This window comes from Mastomys coucha, unplaced genomic scaffold, assembly GCF_008632895.1.
Source record: "Mastomys coucha isolate ucsf_1 unplaced genomic scaffold, UCSF_Mcou_1 pScaffold15, whole genome shotgun sequence".
Lineage (NCBI taxonomy): Eukaryota > Metazoa > Chordata > Mammalia > Rodentia > Muridae > Mastomys > Mastomys coucha.
The window spans coordinates 85614569-85638906 of NW_022196897.1; the positions used below are offsets into that span (position 1 = coordinate 85614569).

The 24338-nt window shown below is 36.5% G+C and overlaps 1 pseudogene; it reads left to right on the plus strand.

The window, feature by feature from the left end:
- The first annotated feature begins 332 nt into the window (after positions 1-332).
- The window catches only part of LOC116091746, a 54771-nt pseudogene continuing 30765 nt past the window's right edge, over positions 333-24338 (plus strand).

Here is a 24338-nt window from a genome sequence, read left to right on the forward strand (position 1 = left end):
CACACTCTACGATTTCCTATCCTTGAGGATTATGTGGCAGTCTATGGGAAACATGAACTTCTATCTGTTTACAAAATGACATAAAGGTTTGAGCTGTATAGGCAGGTCCATTATCTAATTTTAGCTTCTGAGGTTTGCCCCAAGCAGCTCATGCCTCTAGGCTATGCGAGATGACATTGCATGCCTTTTCTCTACTCAAAGGGGTGGCATAAATAATCCCAGAACACTTATCTACAGATACGTGAACATATTTTAAAGTTCCAAATTCTGAAACATGTGTCACATCCATCTGCCAGATCTTAAGGGGAGACAAGCCCCATGGATTGATACCCATGCCACGGGATGATGATGGATTATACATTGAGGACAATTTAAGACCACCTGTCGGGCATGAGCCCATTTGGGTCTCCAAGCAATTGACAAAGAAGTGTGCCACACAGAATGGAGAGATCGTGCCAGAGAGTCCTGTGCACCCTTCTTCTGTTCCTGGTAGAGAGCCAAGCAGAGCTGAGATGGAGGATTCTGTCGGTGTTTCCAAGACCAATGCCAATATGACATAATGCTCGAGTGTTTCCTCACCTTTTTAGTACCAATAGAAGTTTAGATGTTTCATTTTTGCCTTTAGATTGGTTGGTCTCCTATTGCTGGTATGCCTTGAAGGCCTATGGTATATATGCAAGATCAGTTTCACTCAGAGAAGGAATGCAGCCATGATTGTGCAAGCATTTGCAGCCATTGAGGCAGGACAGTTCCCCTAGGCATGGCTAACAGTCATGTATCAGTGATCGTCCATCACGTTCAGGCTATAAAGCTGAGCACTGCACTTGGGATACACTGTTTGCTGCTAGTGGTCTCAAGAAGAGCATGTCTGATTGATGCAGGTTGATACCGCCCTTTCCCCAATTCTCCCATTCATTCCTGCCTCTGGAAAAATGGTATCGGACGGGTCTGGCTTGGACTGTGTGGGTGACACCTGGCGAAGAGCCTGTACAATGTCCCCAATTTATTCACCAGAGATCAGACCTCTACTCTTGCCTGTTCTGTTTAAAAACTAAAAGGGGGAACTGTGGAGAGCCAAGCCCCGAGAGAGAGGCCTCGTAAACAAAGCCCTTATTTGGCTAAGCTACTGCTATTGGCTGCTTCTACATCTGGTGATCTATCTGCTTTTGCTACATGGCCCATTGGGATTGGCTAAGCTTGGGAGTTCTCAACAGCCGAGGGTGGGCCGGGAGGTGGAGCTTAAAGTAAGCTCCAGAGAGGCAGGAGTGGCAGAAGGCATAAGATTAGAGAAGGAGGAGAAGAAGGCAGAAGTAAGAGCAGGAAGGAGAAGCATTGTAAAAGGGTCCTGAAATAAACTGCAAAAAGGAAGAAAAAAAAAAACAAACCTCAGGTGACAGAACATGTGGCTGACGATGTATAGAAAGAAGAAAACTCGTCCATTACTGGGGGGATTGCAAATTTGTACAACCACTCTGCAAATTAATCTGGAGGTTCTTCAGAAAATTGGAAGTAGAACTGCCTAAAGACCCAGCTATACCATTCTTGGGCATATACCCAAGAGATGATCCACCAGGGCATAGGAGTACATGTTCTGCTAACTTCATAGAAGCCTTGTTTGTGATAGCCAGAAGCTGGAAACAACACAGATATTCCATTACAGAAGAATAGATACAGAAAATGTGGTTTATTTACACAGTGGAATAGTACTCAACTATTAAGAATGAGGATATCATGAGTTTGCAGAAAAATGGATGGAATTGGAAAATATCATCCTGCCAGGCAGTGGTGGTGCATACCTTTAATCCCAGCACTTGGGAGGCACAGGCAGTCAGATTTCTGAATTCGAGGCCATCTTGGTGTACAGAGTGAGTTCCAGGACAGCAAGGGCTATACAGAGAAACCCTGTCTCGAAAAAACAACAACAATAAAAAAAAAAAAAGAAAATATCATCCTGATTGAATTAAGTCAGACCCAAAGGGATATGTATGATATGTACTCACTAATTAGTGGATAATAGCCAAAAAAGTACAAAATATCCAGCATACAATCCACAGAACTCAAGAAGGTTCACAAGCCTAAGGGTCCAAGTGAGGATGCCTCAATCCAACTAGGGAGGGAGCAAAAACAATCACACAGGCAACAGGAGGGAGAGACCTTTGTGGGAGAGGAGACAGGAAGAGGTAAAGGGGAACATGATCATGTATTGGAGGGAACAGGTCTGAAACCCTGAGGGCCACCAGAAAGAATGGAAGTAGAAACCTGTGTGGTAGGAAGTGGAGGGAACCTCTATAATGTACCAGAGACCTGTGAGATGAGAGACTCTCAGGACTCAAAGGGAGGGACATTAGATGAAATGGCCTACAGTGGAGAAAGGAAACTTGTAGAGTCTATCTCCAGTAGAAGATAGGACATCAAGTGGATGGATGGGGTTGCCCTCCCACAGTCCAAAAAATCTGACCAAGAATTATTCCTTTCTAAAAGAACTTCAGGGACAAAAAATATAGACAAGCCTAAGGAAAAAGTGGTCCAGTGACAGGCACAATTTAGGATCCAGCTCAAGGTAGACTCCAAGGCCTGACACTATTACTGAGGATATGGGAGCTTACAGATAGGAGACTAGCATTGTTCTTCTCCATAAGGCACAAGATGAAGCTGAAAGAGTCAGATGCAGATATTTACACTTAACCTATGGATAGAAGCTGGGGAACCTGTGGTTGCATTAAGGAAAAGCTGGAAGAAGTTGAGGAAGGAGACCACATAAAAAGACCCGCAATCTTAACTAACCTAGACCCCCAAGATCTCTTGGACACTGAGCTACCAAGCAGGCAGCATATACCAGCCAATATGAGGCCCTAAATACCTTTTTAGCAGAGGACTGCCTGGTCTGGACTCAGTGGGAGAAGATACAACTAACTCTGGAGAGACTTATAGCCCCAGGGATTGAGGCAATCTGGTGGTGTGTTGCTGGTAGGGGGCATCCTCTTGGATAAGGGAAGGAGGTCTGGGAGGAGGTACAATCAGGGGGTGGACCAGAGAAGAAAAGATTAAAGAACAAAAAAATATGGAAAACTGTTTCATATCAATCTTTACTGAAAAATATGAACAAAGAGTATTGTATGAGTACCATTCATATTGAATTCTTAATAATTTTGAGTTCATAAAGTTTGAAAAACAAGTAAATTTCATAAAAGACCAATAATATGCCAAACACTATGATGAAAATTTACTAATATTATGGTAACCAGAAGTTTAAAAATTTTTGTTTGGAATTGTTCTGGCTATTGGACCCTTATATATTTAATATTCTCTAAATTGAAAATTAATTTGGAGTTTGGAGAGAAACAGGCATTTCTTCTCTGTATTTGCTAAGGATTCCCCAAAAATCAACAATATTCATGACATTACCCCTAATATTGTATATATGATTCTGTTTGCATTCTTCAGAAAAATTTTTATTGGATATTTTATGTATCACCTTTCCTGGTTCCCTCCTGAAAACTCCCTATTACATCCCTTCTCTCCCTGCTTCTATGAGGGTATTACCTGCATGTCACTGTACCAATACTATGAAGTTTTTATCACTATTGCTCTGTAATACAGCTTGAGGTCAGGGATGGTGATTCCCCCAGAAGTTCTGTAAGAGTATGAGCAGCAAGAAATTGATAGACTACTCTTTAACCTGGTAAGTCACTCTGAATTTAAAATAAAAACCTAGTTGTAAGAAACAAAGTACTTTTCATGACATTTAATAATGTCAATGAAATATAAATAAAATAAGGAAGAAGGAAAATAGAAGCAGACTGGTATTGGTTTCAAGAGCCACATAACTACAAAATTAAATCTCATATTTTCTATTATTAACTAGATTGTTCTTCATTGCCTTATCTTAAACAAATGGTACTTATATACAAAAATATGTGCTATTAAATATATAGTTGATATCAGAGATATAATTTTTATCTCATGCAGAGCTGTCAGGCAAATATTGGATTCTAAAGTAATCTTTAAAAGTACCTGGATTGGACATAATATCTGTCCCAACAGTAGGAGTAACTGGGACTAGTGAGACTCAGGCAATCAGGAACTCTGCCAGCCCAGTGGCACAGTTTCCTTTCCAGTCTGTCTGGGCCTGTGCCCTAAGCAGTCCTTGATTGCTAATTTTGCAGCAGTCCTACCACACCTAGAGGAAGCTCCACTCCCAGGTGCTCTAACAAGCCCAGGATCAGAGGATCATAAGTGAGGAGGACACAACATCTGTCCCAACACTGGAAGTAACTGGGACCAGTGGGACCCAGGAACTCAGGAACTCCACCAGTCCAGTAGCACTAGTTCCTTCTGGTCTGTCTGAGACTGGAAGCTCTGAGTAGACCTTGGGGACAAATTTTGTAGCTAGTCCCCAAACTCTGAGGAGCTCTTAACATACCCAGGATCACAGGATCACAGAATCACAGGATCACAGAGACAGCTAGACTCTGAGGAGTTCTGACACAAACAGGATCACAGGTAGGACAGGCCCCAGTCAGATTTAGCCAGGGCAGGTAACACTAGAGATAACCAGATTGCCAGAGGCAATCATAAGAAAATAAGCAACACAAACCAAGGTTACTTGGCATCATCAGAAACCAATTATCCCACCATCACACCAGAAAAGAAAGATTCAGATCTAAAATCACATCTCATGATGATGATACAAGGATTTAAGAAGGACATAAATAATTCCCTCAAAGAAATACAGGAGAACACAGATAATCAGCTAGAAACCCTTAAAGAGGAAACACAAAATCCCTTAAAGAACTACAGGAAAACACAATCAAACAGGTGAAGGAATTGAACAAAACCATCCAGGACTTAAAAATGGAAGTAGAAACAATTAAGAAATGACAAAGAGAGACAACTCTGGAGTTAGAAAATCTTGGAAAGAAGTCAGGAGTCATAGATGCAAGCATCACCAACAGAATACAAGAGATGGAAGAGAATCTCAGGGGCAAAAGACACTATAGAAAACATTGACACAATAGTCAAAGAAAATGCAAAAAGCAAAAAGATCCTAACTCAAAACATCCTGGGAATCCAGGAAACAATGAGAAGACCAGACCTAAGGTAATAGGTATAGAAGAGAGTGAAGACTTCCAACTTATGGGACCAATAAATATCTTCAACAAAATTATAGACAAAAACTTCCAGAACCTAAAAAAAGAGATGCCCATGAACATACAAGAAGCCTACAGAACTCCAAATAGACTGGACCAGAAGAGAAATTCCTGCCATCACATAATAATCAAAACACCAAATACATTAAATAAAGAAGGAATATTAAAAGCAGTAAGGAAAAAGGCAAGTAACATATAAAGGCAGACCTATCAGAATTACACCAGACTTCTCACCAGAGATTATGAAAGCCAGAAGATCCTGGGCAGATGTCATATAGACCCTAAGAGAACACAAATGCCAGCCCAGGTTACTATACCCAGCAAAACTCTCAATTACCTTAGACGGAGAAAACAAGACAATATTCTTCCACAAATCCAGCCCTGCAGAGGATAATAGATGGAAAACACCAACATAGGGAGCAAAACTACACTCTAGAAGAAGCAAGAAAGTAATTTTCCAACAAACCCACACAAACCTAATTCCACCTCTAACAACAAAAACAACAGCAAGTAACAATTACTTTTACTTAATATCGTAATATGAAAATAAATATTACCAACATATCTTAATCAATTGAAATCCAAAAATATGAGGAATTAGAAATTCATTGGCTATCATCTAATTTGTTATTTAGAGAAATAGGTCCAATATTGTACAATCTATATACACTTTCAGCTTGTTTGTTCGTGAGAGTGTCTTGCTGGGTTCCACATAATAGTCTTGAAATCAGGTTTCTCCTGTCTTAGCCTCTCTATTAGTAGGATTGTTTATTTGATGTTTTTACATTATACTATGGTTTTCAGAACAGCTTACATATTTCAAAAGTTTATACAGCCAAAAGAAACATCAGACAATTAATTTGGGGGCTAGCTTGTAAGAGAACAACAAAGAGTGAGACTAAATGCTTTGCTTGATGTTTGTAACTATTGTATCAAGTTTGAAGAAGATGACTTTATAAGTTACTCTTTCTCTGAGATGAGTGCTTTTCAAAATCACTACAGCCAATGAACCAGATTCTTACCCTCACCTAATGTCTGTGCCACCCTCCAAGCAGAACCATTTTTCATTGAAACAGTTGGTGAATGACTTCATGGATAGACCATCTTAATACACACACCATTTCTTAAATGAATGTAACCTGTTCTCTATGGGCTGAGAATGATGATAATCACTCAAGTCAAATAGTTTTGATCATAGCAGTAAATCTGTATCCAAAAATCATGGCTACAATTCATTCCTTGGTGTAGCAGAACTGTCAACTCTCAGCTTAGCTAAGATGGAGGTAAAATACTTTGGTGATGTGAGGGTCATTGAAGTACAACCTTATTACAATGAACTCCAATGTCTAAAAATTGTTCTTATTTTGGGCTTGTACCACAGTAAGAGCCAAGATTTTAAGCTCTACTAAAAACAAAACAAAGAAACAAAAAGACTTTATCTATTTATGTTTATTTAAAAAAATACCAGTAGTGATGTATTAATTTAAAATATACAGTTAATATGTTTGGAGTTATTTCAAATTTATATTGTGACAAATATATGTATTTTTAGTATTGCTGTAGACAAGCATCTATATAAGATTGTTCAGTTCATTGTTCTTTTATATCAAACAATTTTTATAATACTCATTTTTGTTACAATATTTTATAAATTTTAAAGAATATGACAAAATAAAAAAATGAAATGTATTGCAGGTATTGACTAGGGAGTCTTTGGGAGGAGTTGTGGTACAAAAGAGAAATAAGAATCTGATGTAATTCTATTTACTTAAAATATGTTTTTAAATGTTAACAAATTCAGATAAATTTAAATCATGTATCTTTTCTCATCATAATGTAATAAAACTTAAATCAAACATAAAATTAAAAAAATAAAAAGTAAAATACCTCATCATTTTTATGCCTCTTTAGAAAAAATTTTCATATATTTTTCAGGTATAACTGTCTTATAGATTAATGATATCCCACAAATATGTAAAAAGTATTACAAGTAGAAATAATGAATCTATTCATACTCTACTGTCATGACTGATAACACCACAATGACAAATAGATGATGAATATTGATAAAAATAAAGGAGGTAATTTCTGAGAGACTATGTATGTTTGTGTTGCTACATGAACTAAAACTACACAAATCTCCATCACTTATTTCTAAGAGGAAACAGATCTCTACCAATGACATTGGTACTAGTCACAGGCTTAAGTCAACTTGATACAGAACAATTTTGTCACACTAACAAATACTCTGTTCCTCCCTGATGTGTTGTTATTTGAATCATAAATTCTACCTGGTAAGTTCTTATGTTAACATTATTTTAATTTATGCCTAATCTAGTCTTTAGTTTGATGTTCTAGTCGTAAAAGTGACACAGAACAAACGAAAATAACACTATACGAATGGTCCAAGCAGAATACAATTTACAATATTCTACAAAGTAACTAACACAATATATTAGAATAATCAGTGTCATAGTGAATAAACAAATATAGAGCATAGGCTACCTTTCATGGAATGGACCTCAGGTTAGACCAATCATTGGTTAGTCATTTCCAAAAGTTCTGAGCCACATCTTTCAGACAATAAGGTCAAAGGATTTATTGCTGTGCTGTATCTCACTCCCACCATTAGAATCCTTCCTTGCCTGCTACACCCATACTTGACAGGAAGTTTTGCCTAGTCATAGTCTATACTGTTAAGCCATGTTCAGTTGATATCACTGAAAAGCCTTTTCTTATGTCAAAGGAAACAAGGAACAGTAAGTGTGAGGGAGAGGAGAGATAGGGCGTGGGATTAATGGAAGAAGTGGAAGAGGAGAACCTTTGGTTGGGATATACTATATGAGAGAAGAAACAAATCTAGAAAAAAAAGTAGTGGGAGTGAATTTTTAAGGTTAAAATGATTTCAAAATGACAAATTAATTAATCCTTCTGAGTGAAATTTAAGCATCCTTATTTCCCCTCTCCCTGCCTGCTCTCCCTACACCTGAGTCTCTACCCACCACTATCCTCCCCATCCCCTCTCACCTACTTCCCTCCAGCCATGCACATATGATATCTATTTTATTTTTCCTTCTAAAAAAGATTTAACCATACTCCCTTGAGCCCTATTTATCATTTGGCTTCTTGGTTGGGTTGAGTATAGCATGGTTATTCTGTATATTAGGCTAGTATCCATTTATAAGTGAGTACATACCATGCATTTCATTTTGAGTATGAGTTACCTCACTCAGGATATTTTCTAGATCTATCCATTTGCCCCTAAAATTCATGATGTCCTTGTTTTTAATATCTGAGTAGTAATCTTCTGTGCAAATAAACCACATATTCTTTACTCCACAACTGAGGGACATTTTTTTTTTAACTTCCTAGCTATTATAAGTAAAGCTACTATCAATATAGTTGACAAATTGTCCTTGAGGGATGGTGGAGCTCAGGAGTAGTATAGATGGATCTCAAGTTACAACTGTTTTTAGTGTTCTGAGAAATCACCAAATCAATTTCTGGAGTGGTTATACAAGTTTACACTCCCACCAGCAATCGAGAAGAATTCACCTTACCAGTTGTCCCTTGAGTTTTGAACTTAGATATTCTAATGGGTGTAAGGTGGAATCCCAGGGTCATTTTGATTTTCATTTCCCTGATTACTAAGAATGAAGAATACTTCCTTAAGTGGGTCTTAGCCATTCCAGATTCCTCTGTTCAGAATTCTTCGTTTAGCTCTGAACCCAAATTTTAATTGGGGTATTTGCTTTTGTGGAGTCTAACTTCTTGAGTTGTTTATATATTTTAGATATTAGTCCCTCTATCAAATGTAGGTTTAATAAAGATCTTAGCCCAATCTTTAAGTTGCTGTTTTATCCTACTGACAGTGTTCTTATTGTTACAGAAGGCTTTCCATTTCAAGAGGTTCCATTTAGCAATTGATTTTAGACCCTGGGCCATTGGTGTTCTGTTCAGGAAATTTTCCCCAAGCTATTTCTAACTTTTTCTTCTATTAGATTCAGTGTATCTGGTTTTATGTTGAGGTCATTGATCCACTTAGACGAGTTTTTTGCAAGGTAATATATATGGATCAATTTGCATTCTTTTAGACATAGACTGCCAGTTAAGCTAGCACCATTTATTGAAGATTCCTTTTTCTTTTTCATTGTATGGTTTTGGATTCTTTGTCAAAGATCAAGTGTTCATAGTTGTATGGGTTTATTTTTTGGGCCTTCAGTTGTATTCCATTGATCAACCTGTCTGTCTCTATCCCAATGCCACTTGGTTTTTATTCACTATTACTCTCTAATACACCTTGAGTCAGGGATAGTGATTCCTTGGAATTTCTCTTATTGTTCAGAATTCTTTTGGTTATCCTGGGATTTTTTTCTTTTCTATATGAAGTTGAGAATTGTTCCTTCAATGGTTGTGAATAATTATGTTGGAATTTTGATGGGGATTGCATTGAATTTGTTGATTGCCTTTATTAAGATGGCCATTTTCACTATGTTAACCCTAGTGATCCATGAACATGGCAGGTTTTTCCATCTTTGAATTCCTTCTTCATTTTCTTTGTTCAGAGATTTTAGTTCTGCTCACACAGGTCTTTCACATACTTGGTAGTATACCACTAACCAATATTTCATACTTATATTATTTTATATTATTTTGGGGTATTGTAAGGGATGCTTTCCCCTGATTTATTGCTTAGTACCTTTATCATTTTTTGTTTGTTTTTATTTTAATATTTTGTTAAATATTTTATTTATTTATATTTCAAATATTATTCCCTTATCTTGCATTGATGTATATGGAACTTGAAATGACAGTCTTGAAATGGCAGAACTCCCAGTAGAAGAATAAGGATACTACCTACCCACCAAAACTTGGACCCAAAATTTGTCTTGTCGGTAAAAAGTACAGGGACAAAAAACAAAAAACAAACAAACAAAAAACAGAGCCTGCGGGATGACCAAGCAATGAAAGCAATGACTGTCACAAGTTGAAATACATCGCATGGACAAGAACCAATACCTGACACTATTAAATGATATTCTGTTATGCTTGCAGGTAAGAACCCAGAATAATTGTTCTCTGAGAGGATCCATCTAGCAGCTGACTGAAACAAATGCAGAGACCCACAGCCAAAGATTATACAGAAATTGGGGAGTCTTATGGAGGATTGGTAGAAAGGATTAAAGAAGCAAAAGTGGATAAGGACTCCACAAAAAGGCCTTAGCCTTTATGTATGTCTCCCAGCAACTGCTGTGGGGACTTATTCTGACTCTGTTGCCTACATGTGGATCCTGATCCCCTAACTCTTCTGCCTTGTCTGGCCTCAGTGTGAGAGGATTTTCCTAGTGCTGCACTGACTTGACTTGCAAAAATAGGTTGGTATCCAGGGAACACATCCCCCTTCTTAGAGGCGAAGCAGATGGGTAGGGAAAGTACCTTAGGAAGGTAGGGTTGGGATGATGCTGGGAGCTATGATCATGATGTAAAATGGACAGATAAATCCATTATTGGAAAAAAATGATTTCAAGAGATATGTGAATCAGTTATCACTCCATTTCCAGTTCACTCTTCATGTTTGTGCTTCAAGATGTGAGTCTTCACGTTCCTAATTCAGCTGCCATTCCTGATGTTATGTCTTCCTACTATAATGGACTCTTAACAAGTCTAACAATGAGGCCCAAAATGTTCTTTTGTCCTATTTGTTGCTTTAGGCAAATGGTGCTTTACCACATCAATTAATATGGAAGTTGGTAACATGGATGTTGCAGCTTTTCTCATAAGTTGCTTTGTGTGGTTGCTTTTTATTACTTCATCATGAAAATAACTAATACAGAATTTGGTAACAGTCAGGTGTTGCTCTGAGCAACAAGACCATGTTGGGGTTTTTGTTATTGTTCTTCTTGTTGTTTTTGAAGAATCTTTAAGGTTTTGGAAATTTAACTACAGAAACAGTTGAATGCTATGAGAAGAAAGTAATGGTCATCCTAGTAGGAAGACAGTAGTGCTAAGAGCAATTCAGCACTACTCTGTGAAAGGCCACATCAAGGAACTATAATTTACTATGAGTAACTTTGCTAAAGGCCATTCCTATAGCAACTTGGCAAAGGGTCTGAATGACTTCTTCCCTTGTTCTAAGAATTTTTCTTGAAATAATTTTTGCCGGGCGGTGGTGGCACACGCCTTTAATCCTAGCACTTGGGAGGCAGAGGTAGGTGGATTTCTGAGCTCAAGGCCAGCCTGGTCTACAGAGTGAGTTCCAGGACAGCCGGGGCTACTCAGAAAAACCCTGTCTCAAAAAAACAAGCAAACAAAAAATATTTTTTAAAAGTATGAACTAATTTCTTCTTTGAAGAAAATTCCAAGACAACAATAAATGTGTGGCATGGTTATTATTTATAAATTTTATGCACCTCTACAATGTAAATAAACAGTAATAACATAAAAAGGGAAACCATATATTTTGTAGAGAAAGAGTGCAATAGGAAGCTTATTGTTACCAGTAAAGCATGTATTTGAATAAAGTCCATAATTGTTTAGAATGTTAAAACCAAGAATGAAAGGCCTTCTCCTCAAGAATATTAACACCATGACTGATGTTGCTTTGCACTGTAATAAAGGAAGGAATATTCTCAAGGCAAGATCAGTTTTTCTTCTAATTTTGAAAGAAACCTTAAGGTAACTGAAGTAAAAACAAACAAACAAATAAACACAGGGAATACTGCTAATGTGATTTAAGAGGTCCAGGATCCATCCCATCATAGAAATTGCAAAGCAGTACTTGGCTAATTTTAGAGGTACAAGGGATGAAGATTAGGAGCAAGGATCCTACATTGTTCTGTGGCTTCAGCTAGTCACAGAGGATCGAAAAGCAACTAATATAGAAATTTATTTTTAACTTTTTTAGTTATTATAAAATTAATTCCAGAGTAATATAAGGGAAAGCCTTCAACCTTAGGAGATAATACTGCAGGAATAAAGATGAAGTTTTAGCAATACATTGCAAATGTTAGCAAAAGCTAAATATCTAATGTTAATTTTACAGATTTTATAATGGAAACATAAAGTAATTTTTTAATATGCACATATCTATGCTGAGCTGTCTATGTTTATACTATTTGATATGCTTTCAAATGTCTTAGTTACAATATATTAATAAGCTGTAAGAAGAAATAGAACCGTGTAACTCAAGATTTATTTTGAAGCAGAAAGACAAATGAATACAGCCTGACTCTGCCCAATGTTTTCTATATATAACGGTGGTTTAAAATTGAAACAAGGAGAAAATAGGAAGAACACTACAGAATATTATGAAGATATAGAAGAGAGTCTACAAATAATATATTTTCTGAAAAACAAAATAAATGATAAAACAGGACAAAGGAAGTTAATAAAAACACTGTTATTGCTCTTCTTCATACTTTGAATCTACGGTTGTTATCTCTATATTAGAATTTTGTAAGCTAGACATCACTCTGTTTCTGTAGCAGACCTCCTGTATTTTGTTAGATTACTATGAACTGTAAAAATCAACCTTTTTCCTCAAATAAACTATACAGTCCTAAATAAATCCCAATATGTAGTTTCTACTATTCAACATTCTAATGATGAATTAGGCTTTTCTTTTTTTATTAGGAATTTTCTTTATTTCACATGTCATATAATATCTCCTTTTCCAGTTTCCCATCCAAAAATAAAATAAAATACAAAAACAAAATCAAAAAAAAAAAAACTGGTCCCTTCCCCCTCCCACTGCTCACCAACCCAAAAACTCCCGTTTCCTGGTCCTGGCATTTTCCTACACTGGGGCACAGAACCTTCACAGGGCCAAGGGCCTCTCCTCCCATTGATGATCAAGTTGGCCATCTTCTGCTGCATATGCTGCTAGAGTCATTGATCCCTCCATGTGTACTCTTTGGTTGGTGGTTTAGTCCCTTGGAGCTCTGAGGGTACTAGTTAGTTCATATTGTTGTACATCATAAGGGGCTGCAAACCCTTCAGCCCCTTGGGTCCTTTCTCTAGCTCCTTTCTTGGGGACCTTGTACTCAGTCCAATGGATGGCTGTGAACCTCTACTTCTGTAATTACTCCGGTACTGTCAGAACCTCTAACGAGACAGCTATATCAGGCTCCTGTCATCCAGCACCTGCAGGCATCCACAATAGTATCTGGATTTGATGATTGAATATGGGAAGGATTCCCAAGCGGAACAGTCTCTGCTCCACAGTTTGTCTCTGCAACTCCTTCCATGGGTATTTTATTCCTCCTTTTAAGAAGGAACAAAGTATCCACACTTTGGTCTTCTTTCTTCTTGAGTTTCTTGTGATTTGTAGATTGTACTTTGTGTATTTTGATCTTCTGGGCTAATATCCACTTATCAGAGAGTGCATACCATGTGTGTTTTTTTGTGATTGGGTCACCTCACTCAGGATGATATTCTCCAGGTCCATCCATTTCCCCAAGAATTTCATGAATTCATTGACTTTAATAGCTGTGTAGTACTCCATTGTGTAGATGTGCCACATTTTCTGTATCCATTCCTCTGCTGAGGGACATCTAGGTTGTTTCCAGTTTCTAACTATTACAAATAAGGCTTCTAGGAACATAGTGGAGCATGTGTCCTTATTACATGTTGGAGCAACTTCTTGGTATGTGCCCAGGAGTGGTATAGCTGGGTCCTGTGGAGGAACTGCCAAACTGATTTCCAGAGTGGTGTACCAGCTTGCAATCCCACCAGCAATGAAGGAGTGTTCCTCTTTCTCCACAACCTCTCCAACATCTGCTGTCACCTGAGGTGTTTATCCTAGCCTTTCTGACTGGCATGAGGTTGAATATTAGGGTTGTTTTGATTTGCATTTCCGTGATGACTAAGGATGTTGATCATTTCTTTAGGTTCTTCTCAGCCATTCGGTATTCTTCAGTTGAGAATTCTTTTCAGCTCTCTACTCCAATTTTAAAGGGTTTATTTGGTTCTCTGGAGTCTAACTTCTTGAATTCTTTGTATATATTGGATATTAGCCCTCTACCAGATGTAAGAATGATATTTTTTCCCATTATGTTGGATGTCTTTTTGTCCTAATGACAGTGTCTTTTGCCTTACAGAAGCTTTGTAATTTTATGAGGTCCCATTTGTCAATTCTTGATCTTAAAGTACAAGCTATTAGTGTTCTGTTCAGGAAATTTTCCCATGTGCCCATGTGCTCGAGCTCTTTCCCACTTTCTTTTCTATTAGTTTCAGAGTAGTTGGTTTTATGTGGAGGTCCTTGATCCACTTGGACTTGAGATTTGTTCAAGGAGATAGGAATGGATCAATTTGCATTCTTTTCCATGCTAACTGCCAGTTGAGCCAGCACCATTTGTTGAAAATGCTGTCTTTTCTCCACTTTATGGTTTTAGCTCCTTTGTCAAAGATCGAGTGGCCATAGGTTTGTGGGTTCATTTCTGGATCTTCATTTCTATTCCATTGATCTACCTGCCTGTCACTGTACCATGCACTTTTTAATTATAATTGTTCATTAGTACAGCTTAAGTTCAGGGATGGTGATTCCAAGAGGTATTGTTGAGAATAGTTTTCACTATCCTAGGTTTTTTGTTATTCCAGATGAATTTGCAATATGCTCTTTCCAAATCCATGAAGAACTGAGTTCAAATTTTGATAGGGATTACACTGAATCTGTAGATTGCTTTTGGCAAGTTGGCCATTTTTTCTATGTTTATTCTGCCAGTCCATGAGGATGGGAGATCTTTCCATCTTTGATATCTTTTCAATTTCCTTCTTCAGAGACTTGAAGTTCTTGTCATCCAGATCTTTTGCTTGGTTTTGTTAGAGTTACACCAAGGTATTTTATATTATATGTGACTAATATGAAGGGTGTTCTTTCCCTAATTTCTTTCTCAGCCTGTTTATCCGTTGTGTAGAAGAAGGCCACTGTTTTGCTTGAGTTAATTTTATTTCCAGCTACTTTGCTGAAGTTGTCTATCAGGTTTAGAAGTTCTCTGGTGGAATTTTTGGAGTCACTTAAGTATACTATCATATTATCTGCAAATAGTGATAATTTGACTACTTCCTTTCCAACTTTTATCAGTTTGATCTCCATGTGTTGTCTAATTGCTCTGGCTAGGACTTCAAGTACAATATTGAATAGGTAGGGTGAGATTGGGCAGCCTTGCCTAGTCCCTGATTTTAGTGGGATTGTTTCAAGTTTCTCTCCATTTAGTTTGATGTTGGCTACTGACTTGTATATTGCTTTTACTAAGTTTAAGTATGGCTATTGAATTTCTGATCATTCTAAGACTTTTATCATGAAGGGATGCTGGTTTTTGTCAAATGCATTCTCAGCATTCAATGATAAGATCATATGAATTTTTCCTTTGACTTTGTTTATGTACTGGATTACATTGATGAATTTCTGTATATTGAACCATCCCTGCATACCTAGGAAGACTACTTGATCATGATGGGTAATCGTTTAGATGTGTTCTTGGATTTGGTTTGCAAGAATTTTATTATTTTTGCATCAATATTCATAAGAGAAATTGGTCTGAAGTTTTCTTTCTTTGTTAGATCTTTGTGTGGTTTAGGTATCACAGTAATTGTAACTTCATAGAATGAATTGGGTAGGATACCTTCTGTTTCTATTTTGTCGAATAGTTTGAGGAGTATTAATATTAGGTCTTCTTTGAAGGTCTGGTAAAGCTCTGCAGTAAACCCATCTGGTCCTGGAATTTTTTGGTTGGGAGACAATTATTGACACTTTCTATTTTGTTAGCAGATATAGGACGGATTAGATCATTTATCTGATCTTAATTTAACTTTGGTACCTGTTATCTGTCTAGAAAATTTTCCACTTCATCCAGCTTTTCCAGATTTGTTGAATATAGGCTTTTGTATTAGGATCTGATGATTTTTTGGATTTCCTCAGTTTCTGTGGTTATGTCTCCCTTTTCATTTTTGATCTTGTTAATTAGGATACTGTATCTGTGCCCTCTAGTTAGTCTGGCTAAGGGTTTATCTATTTTGTTGATTTTCTCAAAAAACCAGCTCCTGGTTTGGTTGACTATTTGTATAGTTCTTTTTGTTTCTATTTGGTTGCTTTCAGCCCTGAATTTGATTATTTCCTGTCTTCAACTCCTCTTGGGTGAATTTGCTTCTTTTTGTTCTAGAGCTTTCCGCTGGGCTGTCAAATTGCTGGTGTATGCTTTCTCCAGTTTCTTCTTTGAGGCACTTAGAGCTATGAATTTTCCTCATATGATTACTTTCATTGTGTCCCATAAATTTGGGTATGTTGAGGCTTCATTTTCATTAAACTCTAGACAGTCTTTAATTGCTTTCTTGATTTCTTCTTTGACTAGGTTATCATTGAGTAGAGTGTTGGTAAGCTTCCACATGTATGTGGGCATTCTATTGTTTATGTTGTTATTAAGGAGCAGCCTTATTCCATGGTGATCTAATAGGATGCAAGGAATTATTTCAATCTTCTTGTATCTGTTGAGGCCTTATTAGTTACCAATTATATGGTCAATTTTGGAAAAGGTGCTGAGAAGAAGGTATATCCTTTTGTTTTAGGATAAAAATTTCTATAGAAATCTACTAAATCCATTTGTTTCATAACTTCTGTTAGTTTCACTGTGTCTTCATTTAGTTTCTTTTTCCATGACCTGTCCATTAGAGGGAGTAGGGTATTAAAGTCTTCCACTATTATTGTTGTGTGCTTTGAGCTTTAGTAAAGGTTTTTTTTTTTTTTTTTTTTTTTTTTTTTTTTTTTATGAATGTAGAACATAGAGGTTCAGAATTAAGAGTTCATCTTGGTAGATATTAACCTTGATGAGTATGAAGTGTCCCTCCTTATCTTTTTTGATCACTTTAGTTTGAAAGTCAATATTATTTGATATTAGAATGGCTATTCCACCTTGTTTCTTTGGACCATTTGCTTAGAAAGTTATTTTACAGCCTTTTTTCTGATTTAGTGTCTATCGTAGTCACTGAGGTGGGTTTCCTGAATGCAACAAAATGTTGGGTCCTGTTTACATACCCAGTCTGATAGCATATGCCTTTTTATTGGGGAATTGAGTCCATTGATATTAATAGATATTAAGAAAAAATAATTGTTGCTTCCTGTTAGTTTTGTTGTTAAAGTTGTAATTCTGTTCATGTGACTAACTTCTTTTAGTTTTGTTGGAAGATTACTTTCTTGCTTTTTCTAGAATGTAGTTTCCCTCCTTGTTTTGGAGTTTTCCAGTTATTATCCTTTGAAGGGCTGGATTTGTGGAAAGTTACTGTGTAATTTTGGTGTCATGGGATCCTTTGGTTTCTCTATCTATGGTAATCGAGAGTTTTGCTGGGTATATTAACCTGGAGTGGCATTTGTGTTCTCTTAGGGTCTGTATGACGTCTGCCCAAGATCTTATGTATTTCATAGTCTCTGGCAAGAATTCTGGTGTAATTCTGATAGGTCTGCCATTATATGTTACTTGACCTTTATACCTCACTGCTTTTAATATTCTTTTTGTTTTGTGCATTTGGTGCTTTGAGTATTATGTGGAGGGAGGAATTTCTTTTCTGGTTTAGTCTATTTGGAGTTCTGTAGGCTTCTTGTATGTTCATGGGCATCTCTTTCTTTAGGTTAGGGAAGTTTTCTTCTATAATTTTGTTGAAGATATTTATTGGCCCTTTAAGTGGGAAGTCTTCACTCTCTTCTATACCTATTATCCTTATGTTTGGTCTTCTCTTTGTGTCCTGGATTTCCTGGATGTTTTGGGTTAGGACCTTTTTTCATTTTGCATTTTCTTTGACTGTTGTGTCAATGTTTTCTGTAGTATCTTCTGCCCCTGAGATTCTCTCTTCTATCTCTTGTATTCTGTTGGTGATGCTTGCATCTATGGCTCCTGATTTCTTTCCAAGGCTTTCTATCTCCAGTGTTGTATCTCTTTGTGATTTCTTAGTTGTTTTTACTTCCATTTTATGTCCTGGATGGTTTTGTCCTTCACCTCTTTGTTTGTGCTTTCTTATAATTATTTAAGTGATTTTTGTGTTTCCTCTTTAAGGGCTTGTCCCTTTTACCTGTATTCTCTTGTCTTTCTTTAAGGGAGTTGTTTATGTCCTTCTTAAATTCCTCTATCACTAACATGAGATATGATTTTAGATCCAAATCTTGTTTTTCCAGTGTGTTGGGGTATCCAAGACTTGCTTTTGTGGGAGGACTAGGTTCTGATGATGCCAAGTAGTCTTGGTTTCTCTTGGTAAGATTCTTGTATTTGACTTTAGCCATCTATTAATCTCTGGTGTTAGATGTTCTTGCTGTCTCTGGCTGGGTCTGTAAGCCTGTGTCAGCACTTCTGGGAGAAGATCAGCTCTACCCTGGTAGGTCCTGTGTGCAAAGGGCTTTGGATCAACCATCCCTCCAGGGTTCAGATGTATGATTGAAGGCTGCAGCTTCTGTGGCCTGTGCCTCCCAGCTGGTCTCACCTGAGAGCAGGGGTCAGAGCACTCCCTAAAGAGAAGCTCTCTGCTTGCAGGAAATGTGTGCAGAGGGTTGTGGATCAGTGGTCCCTTCTAGTTGTAGACAGAGGTAGAAAGGATCCTATCCCAGCTACCTTGCCATTTCTGTGGCCTGACTAGATTTTCATTTTTATTTTTAAAACTGATCTTTGTTCCAGGAAATATTAAAAAATACCACTCCTCATACTCTCCTGTCCCTTCAGACTACATTTTAGCTCTGGTGCTGGTACTAGCTAGCCACATCACTATGTCCCATTGGGGTCCTGCTATCTTCTTCAGGCTATCAAGATCATCTCACTTCCATGCAATGCTCCACACACCGTACAATCAGTCATCTAGCACCTAGTTACCTGGTAGAAACATGACTCTTCAAGCTTAATTACTCAATCAGGTTTATATACTAATAAGATCACAATTTACAAGATGCCAATAGAATAATTTCAGAGTCAAATAATACAGATAATGCTTTTACATAATTATTCTAACCTTGTGAAAACCTTAGCTACCTGTGGCTGTTTAAAACTATGCGGGGTTTGGATCATCTTCCTGTTCCCCTGCCTCCATGATGATTTCTCCTGCTTTATCTCTGACCTCTGATGTCCTCACTCCTAAACTTCTAGCTCCACCTCCCTATTTCTGTCCAATCACAGACTTGTCATTGCACTAATGTGATTGGACTGAGAAAATGCTGCAACAGATCTTAACTCAAGAAAATTGAACAATTGTTTCAAGAATGAAATGAGGATAGCATCATCATTTTCTGTGGTGGTTGAATTGAAACATGTCCTGAAGTAGTCTCATATATTTGAACATAAGGTCTCCAGCTGTCTGATCTTTTAAGGTTTGGAACTTTTATAAGGTGTAGCCTGGATTGCAGAAGTATGTCACTGAGGAAAATATTTTTTTTAAAACAAAATCTCAAATAAGCAAATGAAGATTCAGGAGCCAGATGCTGTGGTAAAAGCCTGCTAGTTCAGAGAGGCAGAGAAACACCCAGCTGATCTTCCTCAACTGATGTCCCAGAAGTAAAAACACAATTGTCCACACTGTTTTAAAAACCCTTCCAACTGAATGTCCCATCTTCCTACTTTCTCCTGACTTTCTCTCACTACCTATGTTTTTTCAGTCCATGTCAACTGGTTGCTTGCTCTGTCTCTTGACCTATGGTTGACTTTATTCAGTGTCGTTTATAATAAACAGAGCTCACAGATTAAAGGTGTGTGCTAGGGCTGAGGCACAACAACACAAGTAGGAAACAAGTATTTTTGTTTGTTCATTTGTTTGTTTTTCTATCCATAATCTCAGAATGTGATCAAACATCCTGCAATGCTCTTGTATTAAAAGTGTATGCTAGGGCTGAACCAACCCACAATGAGATACAGGTTTTTCAGTTTACAATTTCAGGGTTCAAAATGTGGTCAAATATCCTGTAACAGAAAAAATGAGGTTTTATAATCCCTTCTCACTTCCTGTTCTCACCCATTCCCCATCTTCCTCTCTGATTCCTGTATAATGCTAAGTGATCTTCTTTCTCTTTCTGCCTTTTCCAATGACTTCCTTACCCATTGAGCCGTAGACTACTGGAATTATTAAGTCAAAATAAAGTAAGATATTTATTCTGTAAGTATTGTGGTCAGTATATTTCATCTTAGCAAAAACAAAAGAACTGACACATAAGTTACTAACAGACATCAGGCCATTCTTCTGAAGTTTACCATGTAGCATTTTTATTTTTATTTTTTAGAAGAAATTTGAGAGTTTTACAAGTTTGGTCTAAGAAAGCGATTGCATGCTGTGAGCAGAGCATAATTGGCTGTTTTAGTAGGAGTAAAGAGGGCAGAATGCTGACAATAATGTGGACCATGAAGTCCCAACTCATGGGATTTCACAGTGAAGCAAATATGAGTAACTGGACTTGATGTCATTTATATGTTTTCTTGGACTAGAATATGGCTTTCTTGTACCATGTCATAATAACTTGTTCCAGACTATATTCTAAAATGTTGACAAAATTATTTGGTGTAGGAACTTTTAAGATAACAGTATATTGAATCAGTCAGGGTGATTATTACCTAATACCTTTATACAGGACTACAGTGAAAAGGGACAATGGGACAGACTGAAGTAAAATATAGGCAGTTTAAAGAAGACAAGAACATGAGGAAGCTTAGTGTTGTAGCCAAGTTATATGGTGAATAAAAAGCTATAATTGTTAAGAAAATTAGGACCATTAAAACAAAGCATCCTACTTTACATTGGAAAGGTAGAAAGAGTGTCCTTGCTACAGCCAACAGTCCTATTCTCTACTAGGGAAAGCACACAATCTAAGAAAGGAGAAAGCCTAAGAAGTGTCCTCCTTATAGAAAGGAAATTTAGAGAATAAAATTGGGGACTAATGTGAGCAAATCAAATGATCTAGGCTAGCAATATAACATAGAAGTACTGTACACATGATTATGGCTTTGTATACAGGAAAGATTCAAATTGGAGGGTTCATGGATTCAGATGCCAGAGACCCAAGTCATTTGACAAAGAAATGTGCATAAAGGAAGTAGAACCACATCAAATCTTTGAAACAGAATCCTGAGATATTGGAAGTGAAGATATAAGATTTGGTAACATCACTACCGGGTTTTAGTCTTCCTTCTGTTCATTCTCTCCTCAATGTTAAGCTATTTATTCCTTTTAGAAACTGGAGTGTATGCATTTTGTCATTATATGTTAGAATTATGCATTTTATTTTTTCTTTTATCAGACTAACAGGTAAGAGATGTTTGTAAATCTTATAAAGGTATTTGAATACGTCTGAATCAATGAAAGACTATGGAAATTACTAAAATTAAACTGAATATATTTTGCATCATGAGCTGGCCATGAGACAATGAGATCCATGTGGACAATGAAATGATTTGAATGAGAAATACCCTCCATAGCCTAATATATGTAATGACATTATACATGGTTGATGACATTATTCGGGAAGACAATAACACCTTTGAGAGGTAAGCCTTCCTTTAGGATATATATGTATGCTTGAAGGAAACTTTGAGGCTTTATAACTTTATTCTATTTCCTTCACTCTTCATCTCTTACTGGTAGGCAGAGATATATGGTCACCAAGCTTTCCATATGATTCACTCACAGACTATCCCTTTGGAACCCTTAAGTAAAATTTGTGTTTCCTAAAGTTCATTTTGGTAATGATATTTTACGACAGCAACAGAAATGTTCATAACATGAGATATATATGTATATAATGTAAGACATAACTCAAACATTTGCCAGGCAAAAATTATAAATGAATGTATTTTATAAAATTGTACACATAGCTTTATCATTTATTGAAACTGATAGAAAATTTTCATACTAATGATGTGAAGGTGTTTATTTTTCATATAAAGAATTAAATTTTGGCTAAGTGCTTGGTACTCTCAAATATGCAGAGTCTTGAACAGTTTTCAGTTGATTGATATTTTGACATATTTTGACATTATCTTCATCAGTACTGAGAGTGACACTTTGAATAAATATGCTCTATAAAATGTCAGAATATGTTTAGAGTCATTTCAAATTATTTTTTGGAAATTTTCATAAAATTCAAGTGAGCAAGTGAAGCATCAACTTTTCAAATCACACATTCTAGCACAACATAGCCTAATTATATATTTACATGCTGAGAAATCATGGTAGAAAATAGATTTAATGTTTATTTTCTATAACCAAGTTATTTTCTATGAGGAGAAAATTTCAAAATTACAGTAAAAACATTACAACTCATACCAAAGTTGGATGAATTTTGAACTAATGTGCTTTATGGATTATTAGTTGGTTTTAGGTGGATTGGCAACATACATGCTTGGCCCAGAGAGTGGCACTATGAGGAGGTGTGGCCTTGTTGGACGAACTGTGTCACTGTGAGTGTGGGTAATGCGACCCACATCCTTATTGTAACACTCCTTGGCCAAGAATATTCAGACCATCACACCTATTGTGAGTTCAGAATTGTAGCCACAATAAGGTTACACCTTGTAACATGGGTTTAGTTTTCCGGAAATAGATCAATTCATCACATTGTTGAATTTTTACTTAAATTTCAATGTTATGAATTCAGAAAATTTTTACTTGCTAAATTTTATGTGATTCCCATATTGGTACTATAAACAACATATATGTGGTTATAATCTAGAAGCATTGGTAGATGTCTCTATATGAGGAAGGTTCATAAACTGGACAGAAAGTGTTGATAACTAACTTCTTAGTTAAATCTTTAAGAAAGTGTGTAAGTACAAAGGCTAAAAGATTGTGGAAAGATATAATCATAAGGACAACATGTGGAGGTGGTTGTAGTGTTTGTCCATTTAAAATGTGTAACTTGATATGACATGCAAATTTTTTAGTAAATCTCAGAAAATTCAACGGTAAAGATGAAATAGGGGAAGTCAAGAAATCAAGCATATTATAAAGACTGTCTGATGACTAGATTTGTATCTTAGGTAATATTACACAATAACAAGTCCATTTGGAGTGTTTTAAGTTTTAGAACATCTTCATCACAGATAGCAGTAAAGAAAAACAATGGGGATATGATTCATAATCTTGGACCTGATTGTTCTTATCCCCAGAGGCAAAGACAGTTCATAACTCACAATAGGTGTTCAACCCTGAAATTGGAATGTAATTAACTGGGGTAACAAAGCTGGTGAAACACTCGGGAGATATTAAATGCTATTCTGAAATTGGAATGTAAGTGGTGAGGATTTGTTTATGACTCCCCTTAGAATTTATGCTTGCTTCACCTCTGTTTCCTACCTTCCCTGTGCACTGAATGTGGCATTGCCTCGTTGCTTTCTGAGAACTCAATAAAAATTTGAATTCAGATCAGGGATTGGTGAGGAAGAAAGTACCTCATAATATCCATGGCCCTTTTCTCACTGAGGTGTCTTGGGATTAGTTATGTCAATTGAAATAATCAATTGAAACTCTCAAAAATAGAGTTTGTGAGTGAGAACTAGCTGAGAGTTTAACTAAGCATAGAATAACCTTGTACTGAAAAGGAAGAAATGATTAATTCATGAGGTAACTGAATTTGATTCTTTTACCTTTCCACATACCAAACTAAACTGATAATGAGTAAGTGTCTATGTAAATGGGGTAGAAATCTTCAATATTATTTTTTCATAAATTTATGAGGTGTAAACTGAAGCTACCTTTTTTATTCCCTATAATAAGCATTCATGTTGAATTTATCAGCAGCCATATATTCAAGAAATGGATTTCTAATGACCCAAATGGCAAATAAAAAGATAGAAGGTAGGTATGCTAGTATTTGACAATTTTAAACGTTCTAAACAACCTCCTGGATCCCCAGAATTGAACATTGTGGTTTAAAATGCCTGAAATTATCAATGAGATTACATACCTAACATCACCTGTCAAGTGATATGAATAGTACACACGAACAGAACACAGCTTGAGGGGCAAAGACACTGTTCAGTAAGTAGTGCTATAAGGATTTTTCTAGAAGGACCTCTTATAATGAATATATTCATTTGCTGTTTTTCAAAACACACTTTTAAAAAGATTCTTGAATTTTGGAGAAACCTTCCAAATAATGAAATTTATGGAACTCTTTTAATAACAAATGTTTTGAATCAAAGAATGGAACTCTTTTAATATTATAGTTTAGTCACTGTA